This window comes from Hippocampus zosterae, chromosome 20 (assembly GCF_025434085.1).
Source record: "Hippocampus zosterae strain Florida chromosome 20, ASM2543408v3, whole genome shotgun sequence".
NCBI lineage: Eukaryota > Metazoa > Chordata > Actinopteri > Syngnathiformes > Syngnathidae > Hippocampus > Hippocampus zosterae.
Window position 1 is genome coordinate 8,378,692 of NC_067470.1, and position 11,828 is coordinate 8,390,519.

Here is an 11,828-nt window from a genome sequence, read left to right on the forward strand (position 1 = left end):
GCCCGATGTGAGTGGCTTCCATCAGGCCAATTCAAACAGACGTTTGACCCCAGACATTTGCCTAATGTGTTTTTGTTGTGTGGACTCCCCGGCTTTGCAAACGTCTCCGTGCCCTCAACTACTGCGGTAGGGGGGGGTTCGCCGGTGACTCGCGTTTGCTTTGAGACGCCCCCGAGGAGTCTGATGCGGAAAGGGCCAGACTCTGTACACACGGCGGCAGCCGGAGTGGGGGGGCTGAAAGCTCGTCTGACCCCAACTGCGCAAAGCGAGGCAGCTGTGTGCGGACGAGACCGCGGACGGGGAGTGGCGCATTGCTGGACGTCCCGGGTGTACAAATCAGGACCCTGGCCTCCCGACAGTTGGACCCGGCCGGCCCCCCGACAAATGCTGCCACGAGACGGGTGTTGACAATTTATTACCAAAACCTATTGGTATTTAGGGTGCAGCGGATTCCGTTTTAGTGGGCATTCCTCACTCGACGCGAGCGCCAGTTCACCCGGTGAAGTTGTTAGGCGTTGTAATATTTGCTGAGCTCAGCAAGACGTCCCTCGGCGTCCAGGCAAAGTTTCGTGTTCACACTGTTTTTCTTTCTTAAGATTGCACCGGGGACACAAGCTTCCTCCAACAATGAATTCCACGGGTGTTTTTTTATTTTTACGTAGCGCACCCCCGAGCCCCTGTTGCACAAATTTTGAGCCTTAGCAATGCACAGAGCATTCTATTGTTTGAATTGTAAAAATGCCACTCGGTTGGAGAAGATTTTGTCCTTCAAACTAGGCTTTGATGATTTAAAAAGCCCAATGCTTCAGAACCCATTAAATGGAGCTTCACGAAGCATATTGCGAAAGCAGCCGGTGAGTTTTTAGACAAAGAAGTGGATTGGCCGAGTCAATCAGCTGACCTGAAGATATTTCCAATGACGAAAGCCACGCTGACTCACCAGCATTTGTCACATAACTTTGAACAAATACCGTATTTTCCGCGCTATAAGGCGCTTCGGAGTATAAGGCGCACCTTCAATGAATGGCCGATGTTAAAACTGCTTTCATATAGGAGGCGCCATAGTGGCTGATGTTGCGTTCTGCATCCACTAGAGGGAGCTACGCTAAAGGGAATACAACACAATACAACGCAGCTTTATTTAGCGAGCGCTTTCACAACCGCCGCAGCGGTAACAAAGCGCATTTACGGAACATTTAAAATACTGCGTCCGAGAAATTGGAATATTGATCACGTATAAGGCGCATCGGATTATAATGCAGCTTTTGAGAAAACTGAATGGTTTTTTTTAGGTGTTTATCTATTCCGATATTTGGAAGAATAAAATACTGATCACCGATTGATCGAACGATTAATTTAAAAACGATGTCATGAATAAAGTCAAGCTTACAACAATCAAGATCTAAATTACAGGAAGAACATTTTACAATATTTTGTCGTGTGTTATTTGTTTAACTTTACAGAAAGGTCGGCAGGAATCTGATGCTTTTTGGGGGCGGGCGGTGGGTCAATAATTTTATCTGAAAGTGTAATGTGTTAAAATTGTTTTAATTCAGGCTGATTTTTAGTTTCCTCACAGTTCTGCGCTTCCAGATTCGCAAACCGTGTTTTCAATTTGACAATTTCTTGGGGCGGTTTTCTCGCCATTTAGAACCCTTTTAGTTCATTTGTGTACGTTGCGTACATAACACATGTCCCATTGATGGCTCATTGGGAGCAATAGCTCTCCACAGTGTGCTTGTTTAGCCTTCAGAGAGCCGTCGGAGAGCAATAAACTATCTGTCGAAGATCCTTCCCTGAGTGCGGCTCATCGGCCGTAAAGTACAATCTGTAGTCCAGGGGTCACCAACCTTTTTGAAACCAAGAGCTACTTCTTGGGCACTGATTAATGTGAAGGGCTACCAGTTTGATACACACTTAAATAATTTGCCAGAAATAGCCAATTTGCTCAATTTACCTTTAACTCTATGTTATTATTAATAATTAATGATATTTATCTTTGTGAAAACACTGATCATGTTAATGATTTCTCACAACAAATATATAGAAACAGATAAATATCAATATGCAACACTTTATTTTTATATTTTTCAAACATTTGAAAATGATCACTTCTACAACAGTATTATGAAATCACAATATCCCATTTTAACTAGCTAGCCACTAACATTTTTTAACAAATCATGAATTACTTTGCACCATGTTTGTACAAATAATAACTCATGTAAAATACAAAAATCAACTCTCAAATTTTTAAATAAATCATGTCACACTTTGAACTGGACACCAAATCTGTTATCTGTTTCTATGTCAATTAGTGGGAAGCCTGGCATTGCATGCTGTTAACCAGTGTGTTGTACTCTGGTGTGTAACTTGACACTGCAACTCTGAGTGAGTCTTGCAGATGTGCATCAGTGAGGCGTGTTCTGTGTTTGTTTTTGATGAAGTTCATGTCAGAAAAGGCTGATTCACAAAGATAAGTTGAACCAAACAGGCTTGCAACCTTCATAGCTGCTGCGCATACACCACTGTACTTTTCTGTGTCAAGAAGGCACCAAATGTTTGGTGCAGCCTGATGGGGTTTGAGGTGGAGGTCATTTTGCAGTGTTACAATTTCAATCTCCACCTGTTCAGCATCCAGGCTGAATGTTGCACTTAACTGCTCAGCAATACATGATATGTCCACGTTCATGAAAGGGTTAGAAATGAACGACACACATGGCTCAAGCTGATCCAGGTCACAAAACCTGTTCTCAAACTCTTGACCAACTCTGTTTATGACCCGAGAGTACTTTTCTGCAACTTTGTCAAAAGCCTCAGATGCAGAAGCATTGTCTTTCAGCACCATCTGTACAGAGGGAAAGTGCAGCACTTTTTTTCTCTGTAAATGCACAGAGAAAAGGCTCATCTTAGCTTTAAATGCATTTAAAGCACTTATCATATCGGCAACAGTCTTACCTTTGCCTTGCAGCTCACAGTTCAAACTGTTCAGTTTCCCAGTAATGTCCGTTAAAAATGCAAGGTCATCATCATTACTTCTTTGACAACATCCCCGTCTGTAAATGCCTTCTTTTTCTTAATCAAGAATTGCGTAGCTCTAAACGAGGCTTCGGTTGCTTTTTGGGAGTTTTTAACCGGTCTAGTGAAAAAAGACTGCCGTTTGCACAAAGCAGCCTTTAACTCACGGGCTTTCTCTGCTCGCAGTGCGCTGCCCGGTGGGTAGTTAGCGTGGTAACTTGTGTGACACGTAGTGAAATGTCTCTCCACATTGTGCCGCTTTGCTACCGCCACAGTTGCCCCGCAAATGAGACACACGCAGGATCCTTTCACAGTGGTAAAAAAAAACTCTCCCTCCCATTCGTCGTGAAAATGATATGTTTTCTTTCTTTTTTCTGCCATTTTTTGGGGTAACTCTTCTCCTCAGTTTCGTTGCGTCTGCTAGCTTGTTTGTATGAGCGCAACAAACGCTATGAACTATACTAGGTCAGAGTTCATTTATATTAAACACAAAAAACATTTTAAATTTTAAGTGTTTTTATATATATGTTGTCATTTGTAAGTTACATGCAAGTCTGATTTAAACAACAATAGCAAAAAAAAATAATAATAAAAAATAGAGGCAGCTCACTGGTAAGTGCTGCTATTTGATCTATTTTTAGAACAGGCCTGCGGGCGACTCATCTAGTCCTTACGGGCGACCTGGTGCCCGCGGGCACCGCGTTGGTGACGTCTGCTGTAGTCTCATCAGTGATAAATGTGTCATCTATGGCTCAACACTGTTCCGGAAGGTACGAATCAAAACATCATCTGCTTGTTGTGTTTGGAAGTTAAATTGTCGGGATCAATTTTCTGGGAGGGGGGCAGGGGGTTTCCACGTCGGGATGAAGTGTTTCAGTTTTAATCGTTGCAAATTGAGCCACGTGACGCTTGCGTTTTTCGGGTTGGCCACTTGAAAGCACTTGACTTCGAAATTACCTGCGAGGGATCTGTCTGCACTCTCGGGATTCTTCTTTCTGTGCTTCGTGACAGTTTATCAAATCGAAGATCATCCGTGGACTCTTATGACGGGACGGAAGGCAACAGACTGAAATCAAGAGTGTGTATCAGGTCCAAAATGGACCCGCCTTCACCCTGCTTGGAATTCAACGTATCCATTGGAAATGGTTCACTTCACGTATTTGTGCACTTAAAAAATAAAAAATACAGAACACTCATTTTTTTTAAACATTTTGGTTCGCTAACCTTTTCAGGGACGGCAACAGAGGACAGCTAATCATGTTATCGGATTTCAGGGTGCATGAAAGGGTTAAACATGCCACGGTTAAATTGAGCCAAAGCCGTGATTGCTATTTCTGGAGAAAAAAATAAATAAAAGAATTTGCTCATTCAATTTTTAAACTTTACACCGTATCAGTATGACCGTCAATTTCTTGGTCGGGGCCGTCCTAAAAGAGAGCAGTAGCCGTCAAGAGCGGCCGACGACTTCGCACCGGTCTTGAATTTCCCTTTGTCATCAGCGCCGCTTTACTGAACCAAGGATGTGTCAGTCCGTATCCAGCTTTTATTTTCGTTCGGAAGCGGCCCGAAAATATCCCGGGCCTCGCATTTACTGAGCGTTGCAGACAAATTGCCAGTCCTGTGACTTTTTCTGTCAAAGCGAAGAGCTTGCGCTTTCGCCTTTAACCAGGTAATGTCTCTGTAAATATATCACCGTTGTTATTCCATCCACACTTGTCCGGAGTTCAGATTTCACTTCCCGGTGTGGGACGGCAAAATCATACCCCCCCACTCCAAAAAAAAAAAAAAAAAAACTTGATGCGTGTGACACTGAGCAAACACTGCTGTGTTTCTAAGCAAACAAATTTGTGGCATATACTGTACATAAGAAAACATTGCAACCGTGTCAGCGGGAATGGAGTGTTCAGGTTCCGCTTGATCCACACCATTTTTGATCTGCGTGTCACGCCGTGTTTTTTTTTTTTTTAAACCTCATTTGCACAATTTATGTAAACACTGTCAAGGCGAGTCAGTTCCAACACGACCGCGTGATCATTTTTATTTGGGGTGGTGGTGGGGTGGCACGCAAATATATATATATATATATGTATTTTTTTTTTTTAGCGTACAAAAATATTGACTAGTTTGATGTCAATTATTTGAAAAATCTGTCCAAGTATGGAATCAAGAACAAATCGGCGGCAAATATTTTCAATTGTTCATTGGGCAGATTTGATTTTGTTTCACTTCCACTGGGGAAATACTATTCTTATTTTAATACGACCATAATTGTGTCGTGTCAATCGGCATATCGCCAGAATGAAGGCGCAACAAAATGGAACAGACGCAACCCGTCAAAGAGACTTAGAAGAAAAAAAAATGTCAGAAAAATCATACAGAACGGGAGTGCGCCGGGTCGCCTTTAAGGCGCGGATTTATGCGGATAAAGAAAAGAAAAATATAAACAAATATATATATATATATATATTTTTTTTTTTAAAGGAAAGGGGAAAAACCTCTTCATCTTGTCATTAAAAATATATCCCCTCATCCAAATAAAGCCTTGAATCGAAACCGAAGCAAATAACAGCATTTTTTTCCAGACTGTACAATACGCTAGCAAGAATGGAAAATCACTCAAATGAGTGGCCGGTACTCTGGACGTAATAAACAGTTAGGCCTAAGTCCAGCGCAAAGCCGAAAATAATTCTTCCACCGAACCCCCGCTGCAAGATGGGAGAGTGTAAAAGCAGCACCTCATTTGGCCGCTGTGCCGCTTGGTTACTTGAGAGCTCCCATCAGTCAATTGAGTTAGCGAGAGCCTGTTCGTCGGAGCGCAATAAACGCCCAACTGGCCCCACGGAAACCGGAGCCTATGGATTCACCTGCGGGATTCCGAGACAGATGCAGAGGGGATTGGCTGCATCCTTCGCGGATCTAACTCATTTCTTTCTTTAGTTCCTTGTTGACTGAGATTGTTCATGCAGATTAGTAAAATACCCCCAAAAATAGATTTTTTTTGGTTTTACCAGATAGTTGATGGCTCCTATCCGATGGTGTGAGGCCTGCTTCCTCAAAGGCCTGCTGTGTTGCCATATTCACTTTCCTCTTCACCATCTGTTCAGAAATTAAGCCAACAAGCAGAGAATGATCAAAATTAATATTGTTCACGGGGATTCAGTGATTGTCCTCTGAATTCTTTTTTTCTTTTGCTTGTTTTACGACAAGGAGAAGAGATCTTCACGCATGCTAACGGCTAGTCTAGCTTCTACCCCTGCATGCTAACAGCTAGCCTAGCTTCTTCCTCGAGCGACAGTGTTTCCTGGAAGTCTCGCAGCTCAGTGCAAGTCAGGTTCGACCTTCTATTACATTGTTAGTGTTTAAATGCCATCATCACCCGTAAGCCAGGGGGGGGGGGGCTGATGGCTAACACAGCATTCCATTATTTTAGCGGTTGGTGTTCTTCTTCTGTCACCACCTCTTTAGCGCAATGAATGTGCGATTTCAGCCTTTCTCTGGGTGTTTTTTTTTTTTTTGCGGTCGATAGGAAGAATTAAGAGGGCCGTATTCGACATACTTTTATGGAATTTATAATCAGATAAGAAAGGAGGAGTTAATGGACAAACAGCTTGAGCAAATCACCAATTTGGGGCCGATCAGTAGCAGCTCAGTGCAGTTGAAACAATAAACCGGAGCGGACAGAAGGCGCACAGACGCGGCGCGGACGTGTTGACGGAAGACTTCCACTAGGCCCGAGATGGACCGAGCCGATCCGCACGGGCTGCTGTTAAAACTTCGCTTCGCCCGACCCCTTCAAGCTAATGACCTAAAACCTTGTTTACCCTCCCGGGTCCTTCTGCGAAGGAGAGGAATCCAATGGTGACCTACGACATTCGGGGGGAAGAGAGCAGAGAAAATGGGGTTTGTGTGTGTGGTTGGGGGGGGGGGGGCAGAGGCAGAAGGGGGGGCCTGGGGGTCTTAGCCTGCACTGACACAATCTGGAGACCATCCCGCTGCTTCAAGACGCGAGTGTCAAGGATTCCTGGGATGTGACATGGCAGAGTCACTCACGATACGATATTATTTCAGTACACAGCAATCGTCGGGGAAAAAAAACGAATGCAAGTAGCAAGGATTAAGGTTTATTTATTTATTTGTTTTTAAGGAGGCGGAAAATTTTAGGCAACAAATCGGGAAAACAAACTAAATTTTTGCTCAGATTTCATTTCGCAATTTGTCTGATTCTTTTGACTTTTGGGGATGTGAACGAGAGGGTGCGCTCACCCTGTCAAGCTATCCGAGGGGGTGTGTCTTCAAAAAGTGAGGCAAGTTTTGATAATTTATTTTTCAGGCCGTGTGTTATCACTGTCAGGATTTCAAAGGGGTGTGGGGGGGGGGAAACTGCCGCTCAAGAGGATGCGTGACATCACCCCTTTCAGGGACGACGGTGACTACAGTGGACAGTTTATCGTTTTATCAGGTGTACGGGGGTGCACGAAAGGGTTAAAAAAGGTTGAGGATGTCTTTACCTTTTTGAGGGTGTGTGCAGAAGAGATGAGGGGTGCGTTTCCTTTATCAAAACTTCGAAGGACTTGAAAAGTTCGACAAACACCCCCACTTTTTTTTAAAGGTGGTTTTAGTGGAAAAGGGGTGCGCCAACTCTTAACACCAAAGTGGGTCCGTGGTTTCAAAAATTGGGTTAAGACAGACATTTTTGGGGGGGGGGGGGGGTTGTTTTTTTGGGGGAAGGGGGATGCCGTTGAAACGGGGGACTCTGTCCGTGTCAAGAGGTCGAGGGGGTGCGCAGCTGAAAAACTTCGCTCAAAAGTGACAGTGAGAGCTGCATTGACCAAAGTCTTCCTGTTCGAGCAACTTTTCTGCTTTTTTTTTTTAAACCACAACCTCTCCCTCCCTTCCCAGTCCATGCCCTCCCTCCCCCTTCTCTCTCTCTCTCTCTCTCTCTCTCTCTCTCTCTCTCTCTCTCTCTCTCATTCTCTTTTTTCCTCCTCCACTTCCTCAGAGAGACACACACGACTAGTCAGCGCCTGCAGCGGTAATCGGGACAACTCTCTGCGTTCTCGCCGGACCGGACTGGCCCTGCAGAGGTACCGCGCTGGCTGGCGGCAGTGTGGGAGGGGGGGTGCGCTCCATGGCTTCCCAGGCTTAAAATGAAAAAGAAAAAAGCCGTCTTGTAAAGTTTCATCTCTGTCTGCCCCCGTCATGCTGGAGATTGCGGGGAAAGAACTTTAGAGCAGTGGATCTTCTTTTAAATTTTTTTTCTTCTTTTTTTTGTAAATACGGGATAAAAGACACAAGGATTCGAGCGGAATTATTGTAAGTATGACATTTTGTTTGTTGCTGCGTGGAATTTCTGCTGCCCCTTTATAAAATGTGTGTGTGTGTACGTGTGTATGCGTGTGTGTGTGTGTGTGTTTGCAAAAACAAAACCAAAAAAAAAAGCCCAAACATTTTCATTCATAAATGTGCATTTTCAGAAAATTGAGAGTGTAAGAAATCGTAATTAAATGCAGGATTAATAAAAACAATTTAAAAAGGTGGCAAAATAATCCGGATGTGGTTTCAAAATCCAAAAATTTAAATGTTACCGTAATAATTTTTTTTTTAATTGGAGTAATTATTGTGTTTTGAAAAGTGTGGGCAAATTTAAATACGAGTTTGAATATGAGGAAACTAAACAAACACTCGCTGCGCCGAACTGGAAGAGTTTCCAAAACAGAAATGCTTTTCTCCCCATTGAGCTCAAAAACGGTTTTGTCGTTTTAATAACATTAATAACAATAAACTGCTGTCTGGAAGGGATCATTTTCAAAATGGGTCAAAATGGCCCATTTTGAGGTAAAAAAAAAAATCTGATGTGTTCGTAACATTGAAAAAAATTAAAGTTGTAGACATATTAGCAATTGGAACTAATAATGCGACTTTTAAAAAAAAGTATTAATTCAATTCCCCCCCCCCCCCCCAACCCCAGACACTTTTGAATAATTGAACACACCCCGGGTCAAACAGACCCTGCAATATTACTGCGGTTCAATGCAGCCAGCGGGCTAAATAGCCCCCCCCCCACCCAAAAAAAAACGTGCTGTCCGAATCGCTCCCAAGTGGAAGCTCTTGACATTTTATGCCATCTGCTTCGGCCACGGAATTCAGCGAGGAGACCCCGAGACGGAGGGCCGCGATTCAGCGTCCCCTCACCACACACAAACACATACACACACACACACACACTCCTGTAATTGAAGGGTTTTAACGTTAACGGGGGAAACTCCACTCTTTTTTTTCTGGGTGGGGGGGCTGTCTCCAAAGGTGTGAGATGAAAAGAACTGGAAGCAAGGGTGGGCAACCAATGAGGGGTGGGGGGCACATACTAGAGCTTTAAATGTGCAGTTTTCACCCCAAAAGAACAAATTGTTAACTTTGCGTGGCTCTGGGAGCGCTCAATGGGCATAAGGGACCCCACCCTCGGTGTTAAACAAACACAAGCTGCTACCATTCACTCGGCACAATCACCTTATTTATCCAATTAGTGCGTTATTTGCTCGCGTGGCTGTTATGTGCACAGGCGGGAGCGGTCGGGTATTGTGGATGCGGAGAATGGTGGTGCTGGATGGGCGGGGGTGAGGGGGGTTAAGTAGTAAGTGGGATGATTTAGCAGTGTGTGGGGTAGGGGGGGGGGGGGGGGTTGCAGGGGGTTGTTTACTAAATAGCGCCAGGCGTTGTTTTGTTTAAACGGTGCTGTTCAGGTCGGGAAAAGAGCACTCGGGATACACTTTGGTGGACGGGACTGAATTGTGACTAGAATGGAACGGCCCGCCCACTGAAAGGCGTTTTGGTTGTCAGAATAATCCCGATAAGATATGCGCTGCTAATAAATTATGTGGGTGTTTATTTATATATTTATTTTTAACAGTATAAAATAGCCGCGATAGGCTCCAGCACGTCGCCGACCCTCGTGAGCGTAAGCGGACTTGGATAATGGATCAAAACAAAAAATATCTCTGGGTCAATTTGACCCACGGGTTTTCCAACAGTGTCAAAAACAAAGGGTACCAAAAAAGGAAATCCAATTATTATTTAACATGACATGAAATATATATTTAAATGTCACACACACATGTATTATTCCCGTTTTGCATGTTGATGACAGTTCAATGCTGAAAAGCTGCTCGTCACCTTTTTCATTTTTTGGTTGATTTTAAAATGGATCAATTTGACCGGCAAGATGCAAAAAGAGAAGGGTTTTACGCACTTTTATAAATGTATGGCCCCCGCATAAATCCTACTTAAAAGGCTTTCATGCTTTTGAGCAATTTAGCTATTATCATGTTTAAATTGCGCTTTGACGCCTTCATTTTTCGTAGTCGATGCTTTCCGGGAAGAGGCTTGTGATTACATTTCAGTTTATGAGCAAAACGCGGATCATTTTGTTTTTTTTTCTTTTAATCAGCTGTCGCTCAGGTCGATGGAAGGCAAAAATGAGGAGTCATTTCTATTCAAATATGCAACGGCGGGGTTTATTTCATTAGGCTCCCGTCGCTCAAACGACAACACGGTGAGCCGCTGTTTGGAAAAATTTGCATTCGAGACTCGGCATCCCAAGCGGAGCATCGCATTTAAAAAAAAAAAAAAAAAACCTGCACTGCACTGCACCCCGGCACCCACTCGCGCAACATCTGTGTCCAATTGTCGTGCGCGTCCACATTCTTTTGCCTGCCCGGCGGATTTATTTTCCCTGGGCCACCATGTGGACTCAGCTGACCAGCTTAAGTGAGGATTAGTTGCTCTAAGGTTCCAATTTTTGGGGGGAGGGATTAAAAGAAGTGCAAATCAAAACATGATTAAAAATTGCCTAATGATATTAAGTATCAGAAACAGCCCGTTTTTTTTTTTTTTTTTTTCAATGCGCGCTAACATATGAGCAAACCCTTGCCGCTATAGTTTTAGAAGCTCAGTCTGGTTAATATTGAATTGGAAAGGCTAATTTCTTAAAAAATTTAACTACATTTTTTTTTCTATTAAATCAAAGTGCTTTTGAATCAGGATTCCTAAAGATTCCTGGGAATGCAAACATCAACGGTTGTATCGTATTCCGGTGGTCTGAATTCTGAAGCGGACTAAGATCTCAATTTTACAAAAGGGGTTTAAAAAAAAACCAAAAAAAATCAAAAAGTGCCCGAGAATGGATGCATAAATCATACACATGAACATCGACATTAGGCTTCATCCGCAGGTCGATTGGAAGCAGCCATTTCGATATTTTACAGTTTTTAAAAAGGGATTAAGAGTCGAAGCAGGTGCTTGTGTTCATTTGCATTAAAAATGCTTTTTAAAACAAATCGAATCAAGCTGCTTTTGAATCAAGAATCAAATATCAATGCTAGTGTTCATCTATATATTTTAAAAATGTTTTATCATACTCTAAATGTCATTTTGTTGTTGATTACACTACTTAACTTTTTTTAAATCAGAGATGCAGGTTTAATTTTTTTGTTGTTGTCCAGATTCAGAATTTGCCCTCATTTTTTAATTTTTTTTTATTTTTTCCAGCCCGTCAGGTATTCACCACAAGAACAGCAATATGATCTGTAATCTAGTAAGAGATTTAATAATATTTATGAACATGTGGCAACAGGTGGATTTTCTTCTTTTTTTTTCAGGGAAACGTCAGAGCTATAAATGACAACTCATGGTTAAAATCGGTATTGCGCAAGCTTTTGGAGGATAACTTAAAACGAAAATATATATCTATATTTTTTGAAGACATCTTTGAAGAATACATAGAGCCATATATGATGACCAATGTGAAAAACAGC

The 11,828-nt window shown here is 42.8% G+C and overlaps 1 protein-coding gene across 12 annotated transcripts in view; it reads left to right on the top strand.

Moving 5' to 3' along the window:
- Positions 1-8,002: 8,002 nt before the first annotated feature.
- The window catches only part of eya1 (EYA transcriptional coactivator and phosphatase 1), a 42,811-nt gene continuing 38,985 nt past the window's right edge, over positions 8,003-11,828 (top strand). For 6 of the 12 annotated variants that reach the window (XM_052053713.1, XM_052053712.1, XM_052053716.1 and 3 more), the window contains exon 1: positions 8,004-8,331. The gene's annotated coding sequence lies outside the window, so the exon portion shown is untranslated. Of the gene's footprint in view, positions 8,332-11,828 lie in introns of all 12 variants that reach the window. The other 6 variants (XM_052053715.1, XM_052053714.1, XM_052053719.1 and 3 more) reach the window with 3 other exon arrangements.